The sequence below is a fragment of the Hordeum vulgare genome, chromosome 6H (assembly GCF_904849725.1).
Source record: "Hordeum vulgare subsp. vulgare chromosome 6H, MorexV3_pseudomolecules_assembly, whole genome shotgun sequence".
Classification (NCBI taxonomy): domain Eukaryota; kingdom Viridiplantae; phylum Streptophyta; class Magnoliopsida; order Poales; family Poaceae; genus Hordeum; species Hordeum vulgare.
The window spans coordinates 39720978-39748668 of NC_058523.1; the positions used below are offsets into that span (position 1 = coordinate 39720978).

General features: G+C 44.8%; 1 pseudogene; it reads right to left on the reverse strand.

The window, feature by feature from the left end:
* Positions 1–416: 416 nt before the first annotated feature.
* LOC123405031 lies at positions 417–23564 on the reverse strand (annotated as a pseudogene).
* Positions 23565–27691: the final 4127 nt, after the last annotated feature.

Sequence of the window (27691 nt, forward strand, 5' to 3'; positions counted from 1 at the left end):
ATAACGGGATCACATCATTAGGAGAATGATGTGATGGACAAGACCCAATCCTAAGCATAGCACAAGATCGTGTAGTTCGTCTGCTAGAACTTTTCTAATGTCAAGTATCATTTCCAGGGGCGGATCTACGTGCCGGGCAGCCCGGGCTACAGCCCCGGTCGTAGCCCTCCTAGTATACGTATATGTTTTGTATATTTATATGAAATTCCTGCCTATATAGATAAAAGCCCGTGTCATGGGGCCAGATTAACCGGGGCTAATCCTAAAGCCCACCAAGCTAGCGTTGCAATCATGAAAAAACTAAACGGGACTGACTCCTAGCACGTACGATCAACGATCCGTTTCGCCGGGGAGTCAGATCGCTGCTTTCTCGGCAGCGAATTAACCGCCGCCACCGATCTAAATCTCGTCACCGCCTAGCGGCCGCCGGCATGCCGCTCTCTCGAGTTGATCGTGCCGCCGCCGCCGACGGAGACTCGCCTACGCTGCTCGCCCCGTCTTGAACTCGCCTGGTTCCTGACTTGAACTCGCCGATACGCTGTCGCCTGCCAGTACGTACACGCATCCAGGGGGTCAGCACAACTGAACTGAACAAGGTATGAACTGTAAAGAATGGAAGTTCAATTCTGGTATATATTTGATTGCATGATTAGGTAGACTGGTAGAGAACTAATTTTAGCCTGTTCGATTACAGAAAAATGAAGGGGACAAAGAGGGCAAATCCTTTTTCATCAAGACCTGTATCATCTTATTTCTGGTCTGTTTCACAAGTTGCCAATTCGAGTCAATCTTCTCATGCTCAAGAATCCGGTACGAATGTTGGTGGCAGTGGGACGGTTCCTCAACATACAGTCCCTCCCCAACAGCAGCAACTCAGTCCTCACATTGTTGCTAATCCAGAACCAGAAGATGATAACACTAGCACTAGCAGCCAAGAGGAGAGTGATGAGCTTAATCCAGATGACATTATTGTGGATCCTGGGCTTCAGAAACCGATTGAGGAGCTAGATGTAAATGTCAGAGATGCTTCTAGGAGAGAGTATTTGGTAATGGGTCCATGTCAACCAATTGGTCATAAATATCCTGCAAAATTAATTGGAAGCCAGATGCGGAGATTTCAGGATAAATGGTTCAAAAGGTATGATTGGTTGGAATATAGTGTAGCTAAAGACGCTACATTTTGTTTCTATTGTTTTCTCTTTAAGCAACCACGGGCAGACAATTTTGGTACATAATCATTTACAAGGGTTGGTTTTGATTTTTGGAAGAATGGGATTGAAGCTTGTGATCTTCATGTTGGTAAGGATATTAATAGTGTCATAATAAAGCTAGGAAATATTGTCATAGAAAAGATAAACTATTGCAAAGTCAGCATGATGAACTTCTGAACAAACTTGAGACCGGTGATATCTTCACTGGAAGAGGAAAGAACCAGGAAACTAATCTTGCAAGGCCAGGAGATACTCGTTGGGGATCTCACCATAAAACCTTATGTCGTCTTGTTCACATGTGGAAATATGTCCTACATGTGTTAGAGAATTTAAGTGATGATGCCACTAATGCAACACAAAAGACCACAGCTTCAGGTTTGTTGGAAAAAATGGAAAGCTTTGAGTTTGTATTTATTGTGCATCTTATGATCAGAATTCTTGGAAAGACTAATGATCTATCAACATGCTTGCAAAGGAAAGATCAAAATATTGTGCGTGCTGTAGGCCTGATTGGTACTACATTGAAGGAAGTTGAGAAAATAAGGAACTCCGGATGGGATGAGATTTTGGAAGATACAAAGGGCTTTTGTTTTGCGCATAATATTGTTGTGCCAAATATGGAAGATAAAATACCAGCTAGAGGCCATTCAAGGGGTTGTGGCAGCCATATGGTAACTTATTATGACCATTTCCATCATGAAATATTCAGTGTGGTACTTGATCAAATTATTGTTGAGCTCAATAATCGTTTTGCTGAAAGGTCTACTCAGCTATTGAGGTGCATAGCTTGTCTTGATCCAAAGAACTCTTTTCATAATTTTGATATTGATAAGTTAACTGAACTTGCAAGAATGTATGCCGATGACTTCTCTCAATATGAGTGTATAGTCCTTGGGGATTAGCTTGGCACATTTATTGTTGATGTGAGAGATGATCCGGACTTTGCAAATTGTCTTGATCTTGGGAAGCTTGCTGTTAAGATGGTTCAAACAGACAGACACAAGACATTTCCATTGGTATGTTGTCTTATTGAGTTAGCCTTAATTTTGCCGGTTGCAACGGCGACAATAGAAAGAGCATTCTCGGCAATGAAGATTATAAAGACTGATTTGAGGAACAAGATGAATGATGATTGGATGAATCATAGTATGTCATGCCATATCGAGCGAGACATATTCGCAAGCATCGAAGATGATAAGATTTTGGAGTTTTTCCAAAGTATGAGGTCACGCAAGAAACAACTACCACGTGTAGCTACTAGTATGTTAGCTCTTACCAATACAACTATGTATCATATATTTATCTGTATTATTTCTTGATTATTTTTTCTTATCTGTGTAGGTTCTAGTTCTTCTCCTATTATTGATGAAGAAATGGTAGGCTAGGATGGGAGCAAAAGCTTATTTATTTAGGTATCAACACTGCGTATTGATTATGCTATTATGCCACCGCATTTTTTATGCTTTTCTTATTGTCATTTGGTTAAGCATTGAACTAATGTATCACGTCAAAACTCCATATATGCATTAGTGTGTTTTTGCTAATATACTATGTTATTGAGAAGGAATTAGAAGGTAATTTTTTTCATAGTTTTGGGGTGTCGGGACCCCGATCCTAAGTCATAGGAATCCAGCCTGTAACACATGGCATCTCTTTGCGGTCTCACGCACGGTTAACTCCACGGCTGCAGCCTTACCTTAGCCGGGACCGTTTGCGTATTTTGACTCACATATGCAATAGTGTCGCTAGCATTCCAATGTCAAAGAACCCGGATCGACAAGTCTAGTCACAAACCAAAGTGGCAGTACCGCACAAGGACATGCATACATGACCCAACAAAGCAGGTGTCGGTCACCAGCGAGTGTAGACGAGTCGTAGCAAGCTACAAGGACTCCATTACATCGCGTGACATTTCCCCAAAGGGGACAGACACAGCAGCTAAGAAGGACACATGCCGGTCAACCAATGTGTCTGGAGCAGTAGCGAACTACCAAGGCTCGTTGGATCACAAAGGGGCATTTCCTTGTAAGGAGTGCTACTAAAGTTCACGACTAGGTAATCGAACCCCATACATATCAAGTACGACACACGTACGCATGACATACCGATATGTATAGATACATCAATGGCATTGTTGGGGAACGTCGCATGGGAAACAAAAAATTTCCTACGCGCACGAAGACCTATCATGGTGATGTCCATCTACGAGAGGGGATGAGTGATCTACGTACCCTTGTAGACCGTACAGCAGAAGCGTTAGAGAACGCGGTTGATGTAGTGGAACGTCCTCACGTCCCTCGATCCGCCCCGCGAACAATCCCGCGATCAGTCCCGTGACGGTGCTCCAGAGGTTGGTGATGACCTTGTCTCAGCAGGGCTCCGCCCGAGCTCTGCAGAAACGCGATCTAGAGGAAAAACCGTGGAGGTATGTGGTCGGCCTGCCGTGGAAAAGTCGTCTCAAATCAGCCCTAAAACCTCCGTATATATAGGTGGGAGGGAGGGGGCCTAGCCTTGGGGTCCAAGGACCCTCAAGGGGGTCGGCCGAGCCAAGGGGGAGGACTCTCCCCCCCCCCAAACCGAGTTGGACTAGGTTTGGTGGGAGGGAGTCCTCCTCCCTTCCCACCTCCTCCTTTTTTTTCCTTTTCTCTTGATTTTTCTTCTCTTGGCGCATAGACCACTTGTGGGCTGTCCCACCAGACCACTAAGGGCTGGTGTGTCTCCCCCAAGGCCTATGGGCTTCCCCGGGGTGGGTTGCCCCCCCCGGTGAACTTCCGGAACCTATTCGTCATTCCCGGTACATTCCCGGTAACTCCGAAAACCTTCCGGTAATCAAATGAGGTCATCCTATATATCAATCTTCGTTTCCGGACCATTCCGGAAACCCTCGTGACGTCTGTGATCTCATCCGGGACTCCGAACAACATTCGGTAACCAACCATATAACTCAAATACGCACAAAACAACGTCGAACCTTAAGTGTGCAGACCCTGCGGGTTCGAGAACTATGTAGACATGACCCGAGAGACTCCTCGGTCAATATCCAATAGCGGGACCTGGATGCCCATATTGGATCCTACATATTCTACGAAGATCTTATCGTTTGAACCTCAGTGCCAAGGATTCGTATAATCCCGTATGTCATTCCCTTTGTCCTTCGATATGTTACTTGCCCGAGATTCGATCGTCAGTATCCGCATACCTATTTCAATCTCGTTTACCAGCAAGTCTCTTTACTCGTTCCGTAATACAAGATCCCGCAACTTACACTAAGTTACATTGCTTGCAAGGCTTGTGTGTGATGTTGTATTACCGAGTGGGCCCCGAGATACCTCTCCGTCACACGGAGTGACAAATCCTAGTCTTGATCCATACTAACTCAACTAACACCTTCGGAGATACCTGTAGAGCATCTTTATAGTCACCCAGTTACGTTGCGACGTTTGATACACACAAAGCATTCCTCCGGTGTCAGTGAGTTATATGATCTCATGGTCATAGGAATAAATACTTGACACGCAGAAAACAGTAGCAACAAAATGACACGATCAACATGCTACGTCTATTAGTTTGGGTCTAGTCCATCACGTGATTCTCCCAATGACGTGATCCAGTTATCAAGCAACAACACCTTGTTCATAATCAGAAGACACTGACTATCATTGATCAATTGGCTAGCCAACTAGAGGCATGCTAGGGACGGTGTTTTGTCTATGTATCCACACATGTAAATGAGTCTTCATTCAATACAATTATAGCATGGATAATAAACTATCATCTTGATACAGGAATTATAATAATAACTATATTTATTATTGCCTCTAGGGCATAATTCCAACAGTCTCCCACTTGCACTAGAGTCAATAATCTAGCCCTCACATCACCATGTGAATTACATTGTAATAAATCTAACACCCATACAGTTCTGGTGTCGATCATGTTTTGGCCGTGGAAGAGGTTTAGTCAGCGGGTCTGCTATATTCAGATCCGTGTGCACCTTGCATATATTTACGTCCTCTTCCTCGACGTAGTCGCGGATGAGGTTGAAGCGTCATTTGATGTGTCTGGTCTTCTTGTGAAACCGTGGTTCCTTTGCTAAGGCAATGGCACCAGTGTTGTCACAGAACAAGGTTATTGGATCCAGTGCACTTGGCACCACTCCAAGATCCGTCATGAACTGCTTCATCCAGACACTCTCCTTAGCCGCCTCCGAGGCAGCCATGTACTCCGCTTCACATGTAGAATCTGCTACGACGCTTTGCTTGGAACTGCACCAGCTTACTGCACCCCTATTAAGAATAAATACGTATCCGGTTTGCGACTTAGAGTCGTCCGGATCTGTGTCAAAGCTTGCATCGACGTAACCTTTTACGGCGAGCTCTTCGTCACCTCCATACACGAGAAACATCTCCTTAGTCCTTTTCAGGTACTTCAGGATATTCTTGACCGCTGTCCAGTGATCAACTCCTGGATTACTCTGGAACCTACCTGCCATACTTATGGCCAAGCTAACATCCGGTCTAGTGCACAGCATCGCATACATGATAGAACCTATGGCTGAAGCATAGGGGACGGAGCGCATATGCTCTCTATCTTCATCAGTTGCTGGGCACTGAGTCTTACTCAATCTTGTACCTTGTAAAACTGGCAAGAACCCTTTCTTGGACTGTTCCATTTTGAACCTTTTCAAAACTTTATCAAGGTATGTGCTTTGTGAAAGTCCTATCAGGCGTTTTGATCTATCCCTATAGATCTTAATGCCTAGAATGTAAGCAGCTTCTCCTAGGTCCTTCATAGAGAAACTTTTATTCAAGTAACCTTTTATGCTCTCCAAAAGCTCTACGTTGTTTCCAATCAGTAATATGTCATCCACATATAATATTAGAAACGCCACAGAGCTCCCACTCACTTTCTTGTAAATACAAGATTCTCCAACCACTTGTATAAACCCAAATACTTTGATCACCTCATCAAAGCGTTTGTTCCAACTCCGAGATGCTTGCACCAGTCCATAAATGGATCGCTGGAGCTTGCACACCTTGTCAGCATTTTTAGGATCGACAAAACCTTCGGGTTGCATCATATACAACTCTTCCTTAAGGAAACCGTTAAGGAACGCCGTTTTGACATCCATCTGCCAGATTTCATAATCAAAAATGCAGCTATTGCTAACATGATTCTGACGGACTTAAGCATCGCTACGGGTGAGAAAGTCTCATCGTAGTCAACTCCTGGAACTTGTGAAAAACCGTTTGCCACAAGTCGAGCTTTATAAACGGTCACATTACCGTCAGCGTCCGTCTTCTTCTTAAAGATCCATTTGTTCTGAATAGCCTTGCGGCCCTCAGGTAGTATCTCCAAAGTCCACACTTTGTTCTCATACATGGATCCTATCTCGGATTTCATGGCTTCTAGCCATTTGTTGGAATCTGGGCCCACCATTGCTTGTTCATAATTTCCAGGTTCATTGTTGTCTAACAACATGATTGATAAGACGGGATTACCGTACCACTCTGGAGCAGCGCGTGATCTCGTCGACCTGCGTGGTTCAACAGAAACTTGAACTGGAGTTTCATGATCATCATCATTAACTTCCTCCTCAACCGGCGTCGCAACGACAGAGGTTTCCCCTTGCCCTGCGCCACCATCCAGAGGGATGAGAGGTTCGACAACCTCGTCAAGCTCTATCTTCCCCCCACTCAATTCTCTCGAGAGAAACTCCTTCTCGAGAAAAGCTCCGTTTTTAGCAACAAACACCTTGCCCTCGGATTTGAGATAGAAGGTGTACCCAACTGTCTCTTTTGGGTAACCTATGAAGACACACTTTTCCGCTTTGGGTTCCAGCTTTTCAGGCTGAAGCTTTTTGACATAAGCATCACATCCCCAAACTTTAAGAAACGACAACTATGGCCTTTTGCCATACCACAGTTCGTATGGTGTCGTCTCAACGGATTTTGATGGTGCCCTATTTAAAGTGAATGCAGCTGTTTCTAATGCATAACCCCAAAATGATAACGGCAAATCAGTAAGAGACATCATAGATCGCACCATCTCTAACAAAGTACGATTACGATGTTCGGACACACCATTACGCTGTGGTGTTCCAGGCGGTGTTAACTGCGAAACAATTCCACATTGTCTTAAGTGAGCACCAAACTCGAAACTCAGATATTCACCCCCACGATCAGACCGTAGGAACTTGATCTTCTTGTTACGATGATTTTCCACTTCACTCTGAAATTGCTTGAACTTTTCAAATGTTTCAGACTTGTGCTTCATCAAGTAGACATAACCATATCTACTTAAATCGTCAGTGAAGGTGAGAAAATAACGATATCCGCCGCGTGCCTCTACGCTCATTGGACCACACACATCGGTATGTATGATTTCCAACAAGTCACTTGCACGCTCCATTGTTCCGGAGAACGGAGTCTTAGTCATCTTGCCCATGAGGCATGGTTCACACGTGTCAAGTGAATCAAAGTCAAGTGACTCCAAAAGTCCATCAGCATGGAGTTTCTTCATGCGCTTTACACCAATATGACCCAAACGACAGTGCCACAAAAATATGGCGCTATCATTGTTTACTATAACTCTTTTGGTCTCAATGTTATGTATATGCGTATCGCTATCAAGATTCAATATGAACAATCCTCTGACATTCGGTGCATGACCATAAAAGATGTTACTCATAGAAATAGAACAACCATTATTCTCAGACTTAAAAGAGTAACCGTCTCGCAATAAACAAGATCCAGATATAATGTTCATGCTCAACACAGGCACTAAATAACAATGATTTAAGTTCATCACTAATCCCGATGGTAGCTGAAGTGACACTGTGCCGACGGCGATTACATCAACCTTGGAACCATTTCCTACGCGCATCGTCACTTCGTCTTTCGCCAGCCTTCGTCTATTCCGCAGTTCCTGTTTCGAGTTGCAAATGTGAGCAACAGAACCGGTATCGAATACCCAGGCACTACTACGAGATCCGGTTAAGTACACATCAATAACATGTATATCAAATATACCTGATTTTTCTTTGCCCGCCTTCTTATCTGCCAGATACTTGGGGCAATTGCGCTTCCAGTGACCCATACCCTTGCAATAGAAGCACTCTGTTTCAGGCTTAGGTCCAGCCTTGGGTTTCTTCGGCGGATTGGCAACATGCTTGCCGCTCTTCTTCGAATTGCCCTTCTTGCCTTTGCCGTTTCTCTTGAAACTAGTGGTCTTGCTCACCATCAACACTTGATGCTCTTTACGGAGTTCAGACTCTGCGACTTTCAGCATCGCAAACAACTCGCCGGGAGACTTGTTCATCCCTTGCATGTTGTAGTTCAACACAAAGCCTTTATAGCTTGGCGGCAGTGATTGAAGGATTCTGTCAGTGATAGCTTCTTGCGGGAGTTCAATCCCCAGCTCAGCTAGACGGTTTGAGTACCCAGACATTTTGAGCACATGTTCACTGACATACGAGTTTTCCTCCATCTTGCAAGCATAGAATTTATCGGAGGTCTCATACCTCTCGATCCGGGCGTTCTTCTGAAAGATAAACTCCAACTCCTGGAACATCTCAAATGCTCCATGACGCTCAAAGCGACGTTGAAGTCCCGGTTCTAAGCCATACAAGACTGCACATTGAACTATTGAGTAGTCCTCCTTACGTGCTAACCAAGCGTTCTTAACATCCTGATCAGCCGTAGCGGGTGGTTCATCTCCTAGCGCAGCATTAAGGACATAATCCTTCTTCCCAGCTTGTAAGATTAGCTTAAGATTACGAGCCCAGTCTACAAAGTTGCTTCCATCATCTTTCAACTTAGCTTTCTCTAGGAACGTATTAAAATTCAGGATGACTGTCGCGTGAGCCATGATCTACAACACAAATATATTCAAAGTGGACTTAGACTATGTTCAAGATAATTAGAGTTCAACTTAATCAAATTATATGCTAAACTCCCACTCAAAAAGTACATCTCTCTAGTCATTTGAGTGGTTCATGATCCACTTACACTATCCCAAGTCCGATCATCACGTGAGTTGAGTATAGTTTCAGTGGTAAGCATCCCTATGCTAATCATATCAACTATATGATTCATGATCGACCTTTCGGTCTCATGTGTTCTGAGGCCATGTCTGCACATTCTAGGCTCGTCAAGCTTAACCCGAGTGTTCCGCGTGCGCAACTGTTTTGCACCCGTTGTATGTGAACGTTGAGTCTATCACACCCGATCATCACGTGGTGTCTCGAAACGACGAACTGTAGCAACGGTGCACAGTCGGGGAGAACACAATTTCGTCTTGAAATTTTAGTGAGAGATCACCTCATAATGCTACCGTCGTTCTAAGCAAAATAAGGTGCATAAAAGGATTAACATCACATGCAATTCATAAGTGACATGATATGGCCATCATCACGTGCTTCTTGATCTCCATCACCAAAGCACCGGCATGATCTTCTTGTCACCGGCGCCACACCATGATCATCCATCAACGTGTTGCCATCGGGGTTGTCGTGCTACTTATGCTATTACTACTAAAGCTACATCCTAGCAAAATAGTAAACGCATCTGCAAGCACAAACGTTAGTATAAAGACAACCCTATGGCTCCTGCCGGTTGCCGTACCATCGACGTGCAAGTCGATATTTCTATTACAACATGATCATCTCATACATCCAATATATCACATCACATAGTTGGCCATATCACATCACAATCATACCCTGCAAAAACAAGTTAGACGTCCTCTAATTTTGTTGTTGCATGTTTTACGTGGTGACCAAGGGTATCTAGTAGGATCGCATCTTACTTACGCAAACACCACAACGGAGATATATGAGTTGCTATTTAACCTCATCCAAGGACCTCCTCGGTCAAATCCGATTCAACTAAAGTTGGAGAAACCGTCACTTGCCAGTCATCTTTGAGCAAAGGGGGTTACTCGTAACGATGAAACCAGTCTCTCGTAAGCATACGAGTAATGTCGGTCCAAGCCGCTTCAATCCAACAATACCGCGGAATCAAGAAAAGACTAAGGAGGGCAGAAAAACGCACATCACCGCCCACAAAAACTTTTGTGTTCTACTCGAGAAGACATCTACGCATGAACCTAGCTCATGATGCCACCGTTGGGGAACGTCGCATGGGAAACAAAAAATTTCCTACGCGCATGAAGACCTATCATGGTGATGTCCATCTACGAGAGGGGATGAGTGATCTACGTACCCTTGTAGACCGTACAGCAGAAGCATTAGAGAACGCGGTTGATGTAGTGGAACGTCCTCACGTCCCTCGATCCGCCCCGCGAACAATCCCGCGATCAGTCCCACGATCTAGTACCGAACGGACGGCACCTCCGCGTTCAGCACACGTACAACTCGACGATGATCTCGGCCTTCTTGATACAGCAAGAGAGACGGAGAGGTAGAAGAGTTCTCCGGAGGTTGGTGATGACCTTGTCTCAGCAGGGCTCCGCCCGAGCTCCGCAGAAACGCGATCTAGAGGAAAAACCGTGGAGGTATGTGGTCGGGCTGCCGTGGAAAAGTCGTCTCAAATCAGCCCTAAAACCTCCGTATATATAGGTGGGAGGGAGGGGGCCTAGCCTTGGGGTCCAAGGACCCTCAAGGGGGTCGGCCGAGCCAAGGGGGAGGACTCTCCCCCCCCCCCCCAAACCGAGTTGGACTAGGTTTGGTGGGAGGGAGTCCTCCTCCCTTCCCACCTCCTCCTTTTTTTTCCTTTTCTCTTGATTTTTCTTCTCTTGGCGCATAGACCACTTGTGGGCTGTCCCACCAGCCCACTAAGGGCTGGTGTGTCTCCCCCAAGGCCTATGGGCTTCCCCGGGGTGGGTTGCCCCCCCGGTGAACTTCCGGAACCCATTCGTCATTCCCGGTACATTCCCGGTAACTCCGAAAACCTTCCGGTAATCAAATGAGGTCATCCTATATATCAATCTTCATTTCCGGACCATTCCGGAAACCCTCGTGACGTTCGTGATCTCATCCGGGACTCCGAACAACATTCGGTAACCAACCATATAACTCAAATACGCACAAAACAACGTCGAACCTTAAGTGTGCAGACCCTGCGGGTTCGAGAACTATGTAGACATGACCCGAGAGACTCCTCGGTCAATATCCAATAGCGGGACCTGGATGCCCATATTGGATCCTACATATTCTACGAAGATCTTATCGTTTGAACCTCAGTGCCAAGGATTCGTATAATCCCGTATGTCATTCCCTTTGTCCTTCGGTATGTTACTTGCCCGAGATTCGATCGTCAGTATACGCATACCTATTTCAATCTCGTTTACCAGCAAGTCTCTTTACTCGTTCCGTAATACAAGATCCCGCAACTTACACTAAGTTACATTGCTTGCAAGGCTTGTGTGTGATGTTGTATTACCGAGTGGGCCCCGAGATACCTCTCCGTCACACGGAGTGACAAATCCTAGTCTTGATCCATACTCACTCAACTAACACCTTCGGAGATACCTGTAGAGCATCTTTATAGTCACCCAGTTACGTTGCGACGTTTGATACACACAAAGCATTCCTCCGGTGTCAGTGAGTTATATGATCTCATGGTCATAGGAATAAATACTTGACACGCAGAAAACAGTAGCAACAAAATGACACGATCAACATGCTACGTCTATTAGTTTGGGTCTAGTCCATCACGTGATTCTCCCAATGACGTGATCCAGTTATCAAGCAACAACACCTTGTTCATAATCAGAAGACACTGACTATCATTGATCAATTGGCTAGCCAACTAGAGGCATGCTAGGGACGGTGTTTTGTCTATGTATCCACACATGTAAATGAGTCTTCATTCAATACAATTATAGCATGGATAATAAACTATCATCTTGATACAGGAATTATAATAATAACTATATTTATTATTGCCTCTAGGGCATAATTCCAACAGGCATCACAACATAACCATAAACATACAAGCTTTATTTAAGAGGCTCGGAAGAGCCGCACACATAATATTACACATTAAGTGTCTCACGACCCATAATAGGAGTCATTCAGTTACAAGCCAGCGGAAGAGTTTAAAACTGTCTGAGTACAGACAGGTGCAACTAGAAGGCACATGGCCTGACTATACTACAGATCCAACGTAGGGCCAGATCGTAGCTGGGACACCAGCTACTCGTCGTCGTCGATGTCTACGAAGAACCCTCCATTAGGGTCATTAGCAACCTCTGCAACAATTATTAAGCAAACATGAGTACGAAGGTACTCAGCAAGACTTTAGGATAACTATCTACTCATGCAAAGTATCAATAAGGTATTGTGGGGTTTCATGCGGAAAGCCAGCATTTGACTCGTGGCTAGACAACTTGCATTGTTAAATAATTTTGACAACTTGATTTCTCGCACACGAGTCCACTAACACCACAACAATACACCATCGTGGAATCATTCCGTCTCCATACGGAAATGTCGTCCACGACGCTCACGCTTATCTTGACAATTTTATGAGTAGCCATTTAAGTTATCTATGAACAACATATGTCTCCAAGTAGTCCATAACCGCGGACGCGACTATTCGAATAGATCATAACCCTACAGGGGTGTACTTCGTCACACACGCTCTCGCCACTTATCGCCATGTGCACGTCATGCACCTCGGCAACCTTCAAGCGGAAGCCCAGCGAGGGAGTCGGCCACGACCGTTAACCACACTAGTACCTAGTCCAGGTTTATCACCTATTTGAGAGTAACCCGTACGGAAGTCCGACCGAGGTTTCCGCCATGCCCTCAAACGATGTGCGCAGGGTTCCCAAGCCCACCATCCGGGTGCCACTTGGTACACCGTGCCACTGCCTACCGCATCACGGCCCACCTCTCAGGTCACCACCATGCACGGCCTCCAGCATTACTATAAACATCAGAAACTACTTGCAACTCCTGGACCGAGTACTAAGCGATTAATAGGCCGAGCAGGGTCATATTTCAGGGCCCAGCATGTGGTAGTATCTAGTCTTGGATTACATACACGGAACTCAGTTCCTAAGGACGGTTCCAATGAAACAACCCGCCATGTACTCCTACACAGCCTTTCACCGGTACCTTTACCAAATCAGATTCAACACACAACCTTTGCTTACCGAACGCATTCTCACAATTCTGTTCATCTCCCAAATGACAGACCATACACAACTCTAAGCATAGCATGCATAGCAGGATAAGGCACATCATGGCTCAAGCAACTACCAGGTATGCTAGGTTGCAAGGTTCGGCTATTTACTGTGACAAGGATAGGTCATGCAAAGGAAGTGGGTTCAACTAACGTGGCAAAAGAAGTTGAAGCATTTGATCCTAATGCAATAAACAAGTGCAGGAGCAAGAACATGGGATTTATCGGGATGATCAAAATGGTTGCTTGCCTTGTTGCTCAGAGGAGGGACAGTATCCGTCACACGGATATTCGATGGAATCCGGGGGAGCGGAGCCTACCGAAGGAAATGACAACAATCAATATCAAGCATATGCAATCAAGATGATGCATGAGCATGGCATGAGAATGCAAGGTGATATACTATTATAATCAACATGTATTAGGTTTGAAGTTGATTTGATTTAAATTCAAATATCACCTCAAATGAGGTATTATCGGATACCGATTTAATTGATTCGACCTCATGCTCAGATCAACTTGATGTTAACATGCATGGGATGTCATGTTAAGTTGCTGGTTTGTTATTAGAACAATGTTTGATCATGTCAAACAAAAAGAAATTTAAATACTTTCCATATTCCATTTATAAAGTATTTATAAGAATTGACTTATTCATTAATCTACATGTTTGGGTTTTGTAACTTTTTCAAACATGATTGAAAATAGCATATTCAGATTCCTTGAATTTTTCTGATACTTTTTCATATATAAATTATTTTCATTGGAGTTACAGATTAATTTCTATGAATTTTTGAAGTTTTAAACATTTCTGGAATTATTTCTATACTGGAAAATACTTTTACTGCATCAGCATGACATCAGCAGGTCCAACTGGCCGTTGAAAGTCAAACCTGACCACTGGGACCCACTGGTCAGTGTCTCTGGTCAATTTTAGATTAGGATTAATCTTATTTAGTTAATTAAACTCACTGGACCCACATGTCAGTGTCTTATTAATTTATCTGATTTATTTTTATTATCTCTAAACTATCCAGAGGCTGGCCCCACCCGTCAGTGGCTCAGGCCAGCTGAGATCCACCGGCGGAGAGGTCATCCTCGCCGGCGGGGAGCCTCCGGCGAGCACCAGAACGTCGGGGGGGCTCGGAAACGGCGCACACAGGGCCAAACGCTGCGCGGAGAGCACCAGAAGAACGACACTTCTCCGGCGGTTCCATTTCTGCACTTAGCCGGGGCTGATCTAGCCGGAGATGACGCCGGCGACGAGCTTGGCGGCGGCCAAGGTTCGGGCGTCATCGAGGTCATCGATACAGAGGGAGTTGCGCACGGGACTTAGCTCCTACGGCATCTACGCGATGGCCTGAAGCTGCTGGTGCCCTCAGAAGGACGAGCTGATCATCGGAGGGTTACCGGCGACGAGCTGCAGCGGCGGATCTTGTCGGGCTCCGGTGGAACTAGGCCTAGAGGAGGGGATCGACGGGGAGATCTTAGGGGAAAGACGCGCAAGCTCACGAGGAGTGCAGTGGTGGCGCTAGTTTGCTCGGGGACGACCTGGAGAGGAAGAACGCCGGCGACGATCTTCGGTGACCCGAGGAAGAAGACGACTGCTTCTCGCTGTTTCACTGCATTTGGGCGTCGGGCTCGTGGCTAGGGAGCTTCAGGGAGTTGCGGCGGAGCTAATGCGCGGCTCAGAAGGAAGGAGGGGAGGCTAGAACGACGACGAGCTCGAGCTCTGCTCGGGCTCCAATGGCGGCAGAAGGAAACGGGACAGAGGGGGAGAATGGGCACGGGGATGGATAGGGACGAGCTCGGGGAGGTTATCCCCGTGCTTGCCAGCGCGAAGCGGCGGCCAGGCAGGCGCACAGGTGCGTGGCCGCGCCGGAGTACGCGGCGGCCACCTCCTGCTGTCCACTGGCGGGGGAGGAAGACGACAGGATGGAGATGGGCCGGGCCAGGTTAGGCGACTGGTAACTTCTTTCCCATTTCTTTCTGTTTTATTTCTATTTTAATTGCTGACACTGATCTACTATTTATTTCAGCTCCCAAATAAATTGTAAAAACTATGTTAAGCACCCTAGAATATTTGTTGGAATATTTTCAACCATTCCTAAAGTTTTCAACATTTTTGAAAGTTTAAAGTTTCTGATTTCAAATTTAAAACTTGAAACCAATAGCTTTTTGCATTTATTTAAAATGCTTAAAATGTCAAGAAAATGGTTTTCTTCATTGCTCATTTACTTTCATGAATTATCAGAAAGTTTGAACTTTTCTTGAGGCCATTTTGGGTTCATTGATTTTAACTAGTTTGAATTTTCCCTCATTTTGAGAAGTGGCTAGGGTTTTAGCATTTTCCTTCATCATTTGCTTTGTTCTTGTTGAAAAATTCCTAGATGCATTGCAAAGAAAAACATGAGCACAAACTAACTTGCTTAAGGGTTCAGGGATGTGACATGGGGCAATAGAAATTAGCCGCGGTCTTCCCAAATCCTGGGTCCGCCACTCATCATTTCCTTACACCATGAGATTGTACAACTCCCGGATACCGTAGGAATGCTTTGGTGTATCAAACGTCACAACGTAACTGGGTGACTATAAAGGTGCACTACAGGTATCTCGGTAAGTGTCTGTTGGGTTGGTACGAATCAAAACTGGGATTTGTCACTGCGTGTAACGGAGAGGTATCTGTGGGCCCACTCGGTAATACATCATCATAATGAGCTCAATGTGACTAAGGAGTTAGTCACGGGATCATGTGTTACGAAACGAGTAAATAGACTTGCATGTAACGAGATTGAACAAGGTATAGGGATATCGACGATCGAATCTCGGGCAAGTATCATACCGATAGACAAAGGGAATTGTATACGGGATTAATTGAATCCCCGACATCGTGGTTCATCCAATGAGATAATCATGGAACATGTGGGAGCCAATATGGGTATCCAGATCCCGCTATTGGTTATTGGTCGGAGAGGTGTCTCGGTCATGTCTGCATAGTTCCCGAACTCGTATGGTCTATGATACGTCTCAAACGTATCTATAATTTTTGATGGTTTCATGATGTTATCTTGTCAACTTTGGATGTTTTATATACCTTTTATATCTTTTTTGGGACTAACTTATTAATTCAGTGCCAAGTGCCAGTTCCTGTTTTTTCTGTGCTTTTCACTCTTTTCAGATCTGATTTTGGAACGGAGTCCAAACGGAATAAAATCTCCGAAATGAATTTTCCCAGAACAGAAGAAGATCGGGGACTTGAGGGCCAAGGCAGGAGTCCCATAGGGAGCCCACAAGCCCTGTAGCCGCGGCCAGGGGGCCCGCGGCTACCAGGCTTGTGGCCCCCCTGGAGCTCCCCTGCCCTAGCTCTTTGCCCTATATATTCCCTAAAATCCTAGAAAAATAAGGGCGTCCACGAAACCACTTTTCCGCCACGGCAAGCTTCCGTTTCCGCGAGATCTCATCTGGAGACCCTTCCTGATGCCCTGCCGGAGGGGACTTTGGAGCTGGAGGGCTTCTACATCAACATCATTGCCTCTCCAATGACTCGTGAGTAGTCTACTTCAGACCTACGGGTCCGTAGTTAGTAGCTAGATGGCTTCTTCTCTCTCTTGGATCTTCAATACAAATTTCTCCATGATCTTCATGGAGATCTATCCGATGTAATCCTCTTTGGCGGTGTGTTTGTCGAGATCCGATGAATTGTGGATTTGTGATCAGATTATCTATGAATTATATTTGAGTCTTTGCTGATTTCTTATATGCATGATTTGATATCCTTGTAAGTCTCTCCGAGTCTTGGGTTTTGTTTGGCCAACTAGATCTATGATTCTTGCGATGGGCGAAGTGCTTGGTTTTGGGTTCATACCATGCGTGACCTTTCCCAGTGACAGAAGGGGCAGCAAGCCACGCGTCGTGTTGTTGCCATCAAGGGTAACAAGATGGGCTTTCATCATAGATTTGAGATTGTCCATCTACATCATGTCATCTTGCTTAAGGCGTTACTCTATTCTTATGAACTCAATACACTAGATGCATGCTGGATAGCGGTCGACGTGTGGAGTAATAGTAGTAGATGCAGAAAGTATCGGTCTACTTGTTTTGGACGTGATGCCTATATGTATGATCATTGCCATAGATAATATCATGACTTTGTGCGGTTCTATCAATTGCTCGACAGTAATTCGTTCACCCACCGTCTACTTGCTTTCATGAGAGAAGCCACTAGTGAACACTACGGCCCCTGGGTCTACTCACAATTATCATCTCCGCTTTTACTTTTACTTTGCTTTGTTTACTTTTTGCTTTCAATTCTCACTTTGCAAACAATCTATAAGGGATTGACAACCCCTTCATAGCGTTGGGTGCAAGCTCTTTGTGTTTGTGCAGGTACTTGTGACTTGACGCGATCCTCCTACTGGATTGATACCTTGGTTCTCAAACCGAGGGAAATACTTACCATCGTTGTGCTACATCACCCTTTCCTCTTCAAGGGAACACCAACGCAAGGCTCCAAGGCCGTGGGGGAATCCTTTGCATACTTGCCAAGGAAATCCCTATAGGCGTAGCCAGCAGCAGAAGGATTTCTGGCGCCGTTGCCAGGGAGAGATCAAGCCAAGATCTATCCAAGTAAGTGTCACAAACTCATCTCTTGCATTTACCTTTTTTGCCAGTTGCCTCTCGTTTTCCTCTCCCCCACTTCACATTTGCCGTTTTCATTTGCTTTTCTCCTTTGTCATTTTCATTTGCCTTTTTGCAGTTCTCTTTTGCCCGTTTCACTCGCTTACTTCTTGCTTGTTTGTGTGTGGGATAGTCCATCAATGGCTAGACCCACCACTCCAAACGATACCCCTGAGAACGAAGTTCTCAATTTCAAGCAGAATGAGGAAGAAAATTTAGAGGACGCTTGGTACAGGATTTGCAATGCTCAAAGTAGATCTACTCGTAAGCAATCGACTATTGTTCTTCTTCGCAGTTTTTATGTTGGAACCTCTCCTTGGAATAGGTATATTTTTGATACCATCGTAGGCGGGAATTTTTTGGGGAGCCATACTGTTGACTCCTATGGAGCTATCATGAATTTGGTAGGCTCACCCCCGCTCATGGTTAATGGAACTACCTTGACCTTGGAACACGTGATGCAAAGGCTTGACGCCATTGAAAACAAAATTGCCACAATTGAACTTATTGAGGATTTGGATAGAAAGATCCACAATCAAATTACTCAGTACGGATCCAAAGTGGGAATGGTTTTGAAAAAATTAAGGGAGAAGGAACCTATAGTTAATGATTCCTCTAGAATTGGCAAACTAGAAGATGTCATAACCAACTTGGGTTCCGCTTTTGCCGCTGTGCAAAATACTCCAAATCTCACTCTCAAAAAGACCGTCAAGTCTGTTTTTGTTCCTAAAGCTAGTGGTGAGTCATCCAAAAAAGATGAAGATCTTAAGATGATAAATGATCACACTACTTATGGTTTGAGCACCAAAGATGACTATACGTGATTCCATCACCTTATGCCTAGCTAAGGGCGTTAAACAATAGCGCTTGTTGGGAGGCAACCCAACGAATCTATCATTTTTATTTCTGTTTTGTGTTTTCCACACTTTCATAATTCTGTTAGGATTGTGTTTTTTGTGTTTCTTTTGCGTTTGTGCCAAGTGAAACCGTTATGATTAGTCTTGGGGATGATTGTTTGATCATGCTGGAAAAGACAGAAACTTTCTGCTCACGAAAAGAATTTTCATTTTTTTTCTGTGAGAGCTTCTGAGTTGATTCTTTTTGCTACTGATTTCTACACAAATTCTCCAGACTGTCGTAATGTTTCAGAATTTTTGAAGTACCAGAAGTATACGAAGTATACAGATTGCTACAGATTGGTCTGATGTTAACAGATTCTGTTTTTGTTGAGTTGGTTGCTTATTTTGATGAAACTATGGATAGTATCGGGGGGTATTAGCCATGGAAGATTGAAAATACAGTAACCCAAAATCAACATAAGTAGAATTTAAGTTTGCTACAGTACCTAAGGAAGTGGTGATTTGCTTTCTTATACTAATGATATCACGAGTTTCTGTTTAAGTTTCGTGTTGTGGAGTTTTCAAGTTTTAGGTGAAGTTCTTATGGACAAAGAGATAAAGAGTGGAAAGAGACCAAGCTTGGGGATTCCCAAGGCACCCCAAGTTGATTCAAGGATGCCGAAAAAGCCTAAGCTTGGGGATGCCCCGGGAAGGCATCCCCTCTTTCGTCTTCAATCCATCGGTAACGTTACTTGGGGCTATATTTTTATTCACCACATGTTATGTGTTTTGCTTGGAGCGTCTTGTATCGTAGGAGTCTTTATTTTTGTTGTGTCACAATCTTCCTTGCTGCACACCTAGAGAGAGAGACATGCACTCACCGTGATTTTGTCGAGCTTCACTTATATCCTTTGGTTAGGCAATTCAGCTCACATGTGTTTCACTTATATCTTTTGAGCTAGTTGATTTTGCTCCATGTGTTTCACTTCTATCTTTTGGAGCACGGTAGTGCGTGGCATGGTAGTTGATCTATGCTATGAAAGTAGTCTCAAAAGGGGTAGTTATCCAAAGGGATATGAAAACTTCCACCTTCATGTGCATTGAGTAGTTAGAGAAGTTTGATTCATCTCAATTAGTTTTGAGTTGTGGTTGTGGTAATATTGAAGTTATACTAGTAAGGTGTTGTGGATCTAGAAATACCTGTGTTGAAGTTAGTGATTCCCGTAGCATGCACGTATGGTGAACCGCTATGTGATGAAGTCTGAGCATGATTAGTTTATTGATTGTCATCCTTTGTGTAGCGGTCGGGATCGCGCGATGGTTTATACCTACCAACCCTTCCCCTAGGAGTATGCGTTAAATGCTTTGTTTTGATTACTACTAAAACGTTTGCAACAAGTATATGAGTTCTTCATGACTAATGTTGAGTCCATGGTTTAGATGCACTTTCACCTTCCACCATCACTATCTTCTTTAGTGCCGTGCAACTTTCGCCGGTGCATAAAACCACCATTAGCCTCCCTCAAAACAGCCACCATACCTACCTACTATGGCATTTTCAAAGTCATTCCGAGATATATTTCCATGCAACTACCACCATGACATGTGCCACCACTTCTACATTGCCATTGCATGATCATAAGATAGCTACCATGATGTTTCCATTGATGTCTAGCCATGCTAGATCATTGTCACGGTACACTACCGAAGGCATTTCTTGTAGAGTCATTATTGCTCTAAGTTTTGAGTTGTAAGTGTGATGATCATCATTGATGGAGCATTGTCCCATGTGAGGAAATAAAAGAGGCCAGCGAAGCCCATTTACAAAAAGAGGCCAAAGATGCCCACAAAAATAAAAAAATAAAAAAAGGCCAAAGATCCCACCAAAAAAATGAGAGAGAAGGGACAATGCTACTATCTTTCCACACTTGTGCTTATTAAGCACCATGATCTTCATGATTGAGAGTCTCTCATTTTGTCACCACCATATAGCTAGTGGGAAATTTTCATTATATAACTTGGCTTGTATACTCCAATGATAGACTTCCGCAAAATTGTCTTAGGTCTTCGTGAGCAAGCAAGTTGGATGCACACCCACCAGTTTTCTTTAAGAGCTTTCACATACTCTTAGATCTAGTGCATCATTTGTATGGCAATCCCTACTCATTCACATTTATATCTATTGATGAGCATCTCCATAGCTCGTTGATATGCCTAGTCAATGTGACCATCTTCTCCTTGTTTGCCTTGCAACCTCCACCACACTCCATTCCACTTATAGTGCTAAAACCATGGCTCACGCTCATGTATTGCGTGAGAGTTGAAAAAGTTTGACAAAGTAAAGGTGTGAAAACAATTACTTGGCCAATACTGAGGTTGTGCATGATTTAAATTCGTTGTGCAAAGATGATAGAGCATAGCCAGACTATATGATTTTGTTGGGTAACTTTCTTTTGGCCTTGCTATTTTGAAAGTTCATGATTACCTTGCTAGTTTGCTTGAAGTATTACTGTCTCCGCGTCAATAGCAAACTATTGTTTTGAATCTAACGGATCTGAACATTCATGTCACATAAGAGGAGTTACAACGGACATCTATGCTAGGTAGCATGAAAGCATCAAAAAATCATTCTTTATCACTTCCCTACTCGAGGACGAGCAGGAGTTAAGCTTGGGGATGCTTGATACGTCTCAAACGTATCTATAATTTTTGATGGTTTCATGCTGTTATCTTGTCAACTTTGGATGTTTTATATATATTTTATATCTTTTTTGGGACTAACTTATTAATTCAGTGCCAAGTGCCAGTTCCTGTTTTTTCTGTGTTTTTGACTCTTTTCAGATCTGATTTTGGAACAGAGTCCAAACGGAATAAAATATTCGAAATGAATTTTTCCAAAACAGAAGAAGACCGGGGGACTTGAGGGCCAAAACAGGAGACCCACAGGGAGCCCACAAGCCCTGTAGCCGCGGCCAGGGGGACCCGCGGCTACCAGGCTTGTGGCCTCCGTGGAGCTCCCCTACCCTAGCTCTTTGGACTATATATTCCCTAAAATCCCAGAAAAAATAAGGGCGTCCACGAAACCACTTTTCCTCCACCGCAAGCTTCCGTTTCCGCGAGATCTCATCTGGAGACCCTTCCCGGAGGGGACTTTGGAGCTGGAGGGCTTCTACATCAACATCATTGCCTCTCTAATGACTCGTGAGTAGTCTACTTCAGACCTACGGGTCCGTAGTTAGTAGCTAGATGGCTTCTTCTCTCTCTTGGATCTTCAATACAAAGTTCTCCATGATCTTCATGGAGATCTATCCGATGTAATCCTCTTTGGCGGTGTGTTTGTCGAGATCCTATTAATTGTGTATTTGTGATCAGATTATCTATGAATTATACTCCCTCCGTCCGAAAATACTTGTCCTAGAAATGCATGTATCTAGACTTATTTTAGTTATAGATACATCCATTTTATTCATTTCTAGGACAAGTATTTCCGGACGGAGGGAGTATTTGAGTCTTTGCTGATTTCTTATATGCACTAGTTAGTATGCACGTGCAACGCACGACTAACCGAATAATTTGCAGATTGCTTTTTATATTAAAATTTTAGTATATATATATATATATGCCAAAATATTGAAACACACACAATATACACATTACTTGCACTCCATTGAAAAATTAAAAACAAATGTATCCATTGGAATAATGGAAAAAATGTTTGAAGTAACATAAGACAAGGAAAAACATTGGGCTCACTTGAAGGTTGCAGCAAGCTGGAATGAATCCTAACTTCTTCACTTGATGCATCATATCTAACTTCGATGTCTGAAAAATTAGCAAGCATATTGTCAGCAGATGCCAAATATAATTGAAGCATAAACAGTAACACTCTAAGTGCACTGTAAAAATTTACCTGTCCTGTTGACACAATGACAGGATCTCTCATCAGGTCAAGAGATATTGGGCAACGGAAATCTTCAAGCATAGCTACAGTGTCAGACTTCTTAACTTTGTCAGGTGAGTCTTTTGCTTCATCACTTGTTTGGCCATCACCATTGGTCGGTTTTGCAAAAAACAGAAAGTGTAGTGTTTTCAAGTTCTTCAATTAGCTCAGATGTTTTTTTTAATGTCAGATTTAGATATCCCGCTTATTTCTGAAATTAGTAAAGCAACATGTTGCAACTCCAGGTGATCACTGCTGACGTTTTCCAACGGCAATGTCTCTGGCTGGCTGTTTGGTTCTTCAGATTGTGACCCAACATTATCAACATGATGAGCTAAGATATCATGAATTTTTGAAAACATATTTAGATCAAGGGCTCCCTTCTTCTCCATTTCTCTTTTAAGGTGACCCCGCACTAAATCAACCTACAGATTAATCAAATTCAAGCCGGTATGATTAATTAACAAAGGATCAATCTTAGTAATGTACCAATCAATCGGGTTAACTATACCTCCTCTTGAACTTCATCAGATATTTGAAAGCAATTATGTGGTAGATTTGTTAGAGCTGCTTGCAACTGCCAAGTCACATACTTGAACTGAAGAGCAATATTCTTGTCGTTGACATCCTACAATGAAAACAATGAAGCATAAGAATTAAAGATACTACCATGTTATTACATGCAAAAGGACTATATAAAAGGGCATGAAGCATGTCAAACTGTACAGATTCGATACAAATGCATCTGTGGTCATATCAAAAGGTTGTTTTCAACTGAGCCAACAGACTTGCACATACCAAGCCATTAGAAATTGTATCTAAGTTGCCGATAACACATAAAATGTCAATGTGATAAGAATACAATATTGGAAAGAATAGTGAGCTAGATTTCATATTCACATGTTGTATGACAATTTAATTATTTAGACATGACAATTTTACATTATCATGAACTAACGCGAGAACAGGGTTTTTCCTACATCCAATCTTGTCAGTTAGTATAATCATTGCTAGATTTCTAGGAGATATCGGATAAAAAGAAACACGTGCTACTTATATCCTTCAAACAAGATCAGTTTGGCCCCACCCATATAACCAGCATGTGGAGAGAACAATCCTGCAGGCAAGACAAGCTAAAAGTATGATACTATTGTGCCTCCTAAAAGTTAAAAAAAAGAATGATAACATCAGTTTCATCTATCACTCCACATCGTTATCCATTTGTCTAACGCGGACACGCGATGGAGTCGTCAATGGCTTACAGCCGAAGGAAACGACGTACTGAATGACCATAATGCTTCTTCCGCGAAATTCCACGCATTATTTAGACATTTGGGTCGGAGTCAAGCACGACGAACGTGACATCCACGGCGATAATTAACACTGCTAGAACTATTTCCCTTCCGCACGAAGCATCTGCCTCGTTTTATGCCGCCGCTGCCCCCGTGCTAACTGGCCAGTATCAATTTTCACAGCATCCTGTAGTTGCAGTTTCAGAGATGGAAGGCCCTGACCAGGTAATCAAATGGATCATTTCTCCGTTTCATTTTGCTATGGATAGGCACTCTTCATCGTCGATTTGATTGATATTTCGCTCCTGGATCACTGTTGGGTAACGTAGCATAAATTCAAAATTTTCCTACGCTTATTCAGATCTTCCTATGGAGAGACCAACAACGAGAGAGGGGTAAGAGCATCTTCGTACCTTTGAAGATCGCTAAGCGGAAGCGTTGCTAGAACGCGGTTGATGGAGTCGTACTCGCAGCGATTCCGATCTAGTGCCGAACAACGTCACCTCCGCGTTCAACACACGTGCAGCCCGGTGACGTCTCCCGCACCTTGATCCAGCAAGGAGGAGGGAGAGGTTGGGTAAGAAGACCAGCAACACGACGGCGTGGTGTTGGTGGAGAGACGAGGTCTTCCGGCACGGCTTCGCCAAGCGCCGGCAAAGAGGAGGAGGAAGAAGGGCAGGGCTGCGCCGAGGGAGAGGGAAAACCGTGTGCTCCAAAGGCCAAAAGTGCCCACTATATATAGGGGAAGGGGAGAGGGGGTGCCACCCCTAGGGTTCCCACCCTAGGGGGTGCGGCAGCCCTCCCAGATGGGGGGAGTGGCGGCCAGGGCAAGGAGGAGGGGTGGCGCACCCCTCTGGTGGGCCTAAGGCCCACCTTAGTTAAGGTTCCCCCCCTTCCCCTTTTTTCTGGTGCACATGGGCTGGGTGGGGGCGCACCAGCCCACTTAGGGGCTGGTTCCCTTCCCCACTTAGCCCATCTAGCATCCCGGGGTCGTCACCCCCCTTCGGTGGTCCCGGTGGTCCCGGTACGTTACCGGTGATGCCCGAAACACTTCCGGTGTCCGAAACCATCCGTCCTATATATCAATCTTTACCTCCAGACCATTCCAGAGCTCCTCGTGACGTCCGGGATCTCATCCGGGACTCCGAACAACTATCGGTAACCTCATACAACAATTCCCTATAACCCTAGTGTGACATCCTCGACTTTTGCTACAGTAGTAATTGTAATTAAGCTAGAGTAATCAACCGTTAACGATGCCACGTCATCGAATTCCCATCTCAGACCCGCGTTGATTCGCGTCTGTCCGGATTAAAAGATTTGGAAACAAAAGAAAAGTACCTTATAAGTTCATTACGAATATTAAAAGAATAGGTATATGAAAGATAGGATTAAAAGTACGTATAATAATTTGTAAAAGAAAATATAATAAGAGAAAGTGTTTCAAAAGAAAAATTCAAATAGTAAATATAATGATAAAAGAAAGAAAGAAAACTGAAAGAAAGAAATAATAAAAAGAAAAGGGAAAAGAGAAAACAAAATAAAACAAATCAAAAAAAAAAAAAAAGAGAAAGCCCCCCCTCCCAGCCGGCCCAAACTGGGCCAAGTGGCCCAGCCGGCCCCCCCCAAACCCTAACGCCCTCCTGGGCGCCACCCACCCCTCGCTGCTCCCTCCCCTCCCCCCAGTGCGCCGCCGCCAGCCCCTCCCCCTCGTGCGGGGGCCCCACCCCACCCCCACCACGAGAGGACCCCCACCTCCCTCTCGTGACCCTCTCCTCCCCACGATCCCTCTCCTCCCCACGACCTCCTCCCAGTCCCGTAACTCCCTCCCCTCCTGTCGCCCTTCTCCCCCATCTCGCCTCCCTCCACCTCGCCCCTCTCCCTGCCCAGCCGGCGGCCACCCTCCTCCCGCCGGCAGCCCCCCAGCGGCCACCCTCCTCCCGCCGGCGGCCTCCTTTCCCCCCCCCCCCCCACGACCACCTCCTCCACCGAGCCGCCCCACCCCACGGCCTCCTCCCTCCCCCGGCGGCCCCTCCCCTCGCCCCGCCGGCCGAGCCCCTCCTTCCCGCCGGCGAGCCACCCCCTCCACCCCGCCGGCAGGGGGCCCCGGTTGCCTCGGCCTCCACCTCGCCGGCCTACCGTCCCGGCCCCCCGTCGGCCTTCTCCCGCTCGGTCCGGGAGGGACCGGGCAGGGAGACGCCTCTTCCTCGCCGGATCCGGCCGGCTCCCCCTCGTCGGCACGTCACCACCACCGTCACCGTCACCGCCTCCACGCCGTCTCCTCCGCCCCGTCCCGCGAACTCCGGCTTCATCGGGCCGTCGCGTCACCGTCGGTGAGCCCCTCCTCGGGCTCCTCCCACCTTGTCGTTCTCCTCGACGTCACGGTTCCGTTCCGGCAAACGGGGCCTCGATCCGTCGACGGTGGACTCCGGTAGGAGGATTTGAGTATTTGGTTCTTCTAGGTGGTGTTAGAGAAAGTTGTTCTCTGTCTCTGTTAACACACAGAGAGAGATGAGTGTTATGAGAAAAAAGAAATAAAAACAAAGGTTGTATTCCGTATGTATGTATGAGATGGGATGTATGTATTTGTGTATTTGGATATTTAGAGAAATACGGTATTTGCACGGATAGGTATCTAATAAAAATAAATGAGGAAATAACCTTAGGCCACTTACCGGTGGGGCCAATGCACCGCTGTCAATGACAGGGAGGCCCCACGCGATGATTAAAAATAATGTTTTTCTTAAATAAATAAATAAATAGATATATTAGTTAAAATAATTAATTAACATAATTAGAGTATGACATGTGGGTCCCTCGTTGAATTAATCTGATTAATAAATAATTAATCTTAAATAAAACTTGTGCCTATGACGTTCGGGACCCGCTGGTCAGTTGACCGGTCAAATGTGATGTCAGCCTGACATCGCGATGATGTCATAATAGGATTTTACTAAATCTTTTAAATCTGTTTTTAATTCCTAAATAATTAATAAAACTTCGAAAATTAATATTAAATAATCCGTAAGTCAGATCAAAATAATTTCAACATGAAAGTTGATCAGCAGAGCGAGACGAACCCGGATACACGGTCCGTTCGTCTGTCACGCGTCCCTAGCATAACAAACATGGGACTTTTCCATCGTTTCCAGTATAACCGGTAGTAGCCCGAGACCCGGAAAATATCGTCAGATATTCTTCCGACCCGTCTATGACGGATGTTCCTGCGTTAACTCATGTCTAGCCCGCATATTTCCATGTCATGCTTTGTGTTGCATCGGTGCTATTATTTATTGTTTCTTCCCCCTCTTCTTACCGGTAGACCCCGAGACTGACGCTGCTGCCGGGTACATCTACGACCCTGCCGATCAGTCCTTTGCCGCAGAGCAGCAAGGCAAGCAAATTCCCCTTGATCATTCCTATATCGCCTATGTCTTTCTTCCTACTGCTTGCATTAGTATTTTGCTACTGTTGTAGTTAGCTCCTATATCTGATGCATAGCCTGTTTTTGATAAACTGCTACTTTCAGTCCTGTACCTTTAACCTGCTTAGTATAGGTGGAGCAGTCATCCCCTCTGAC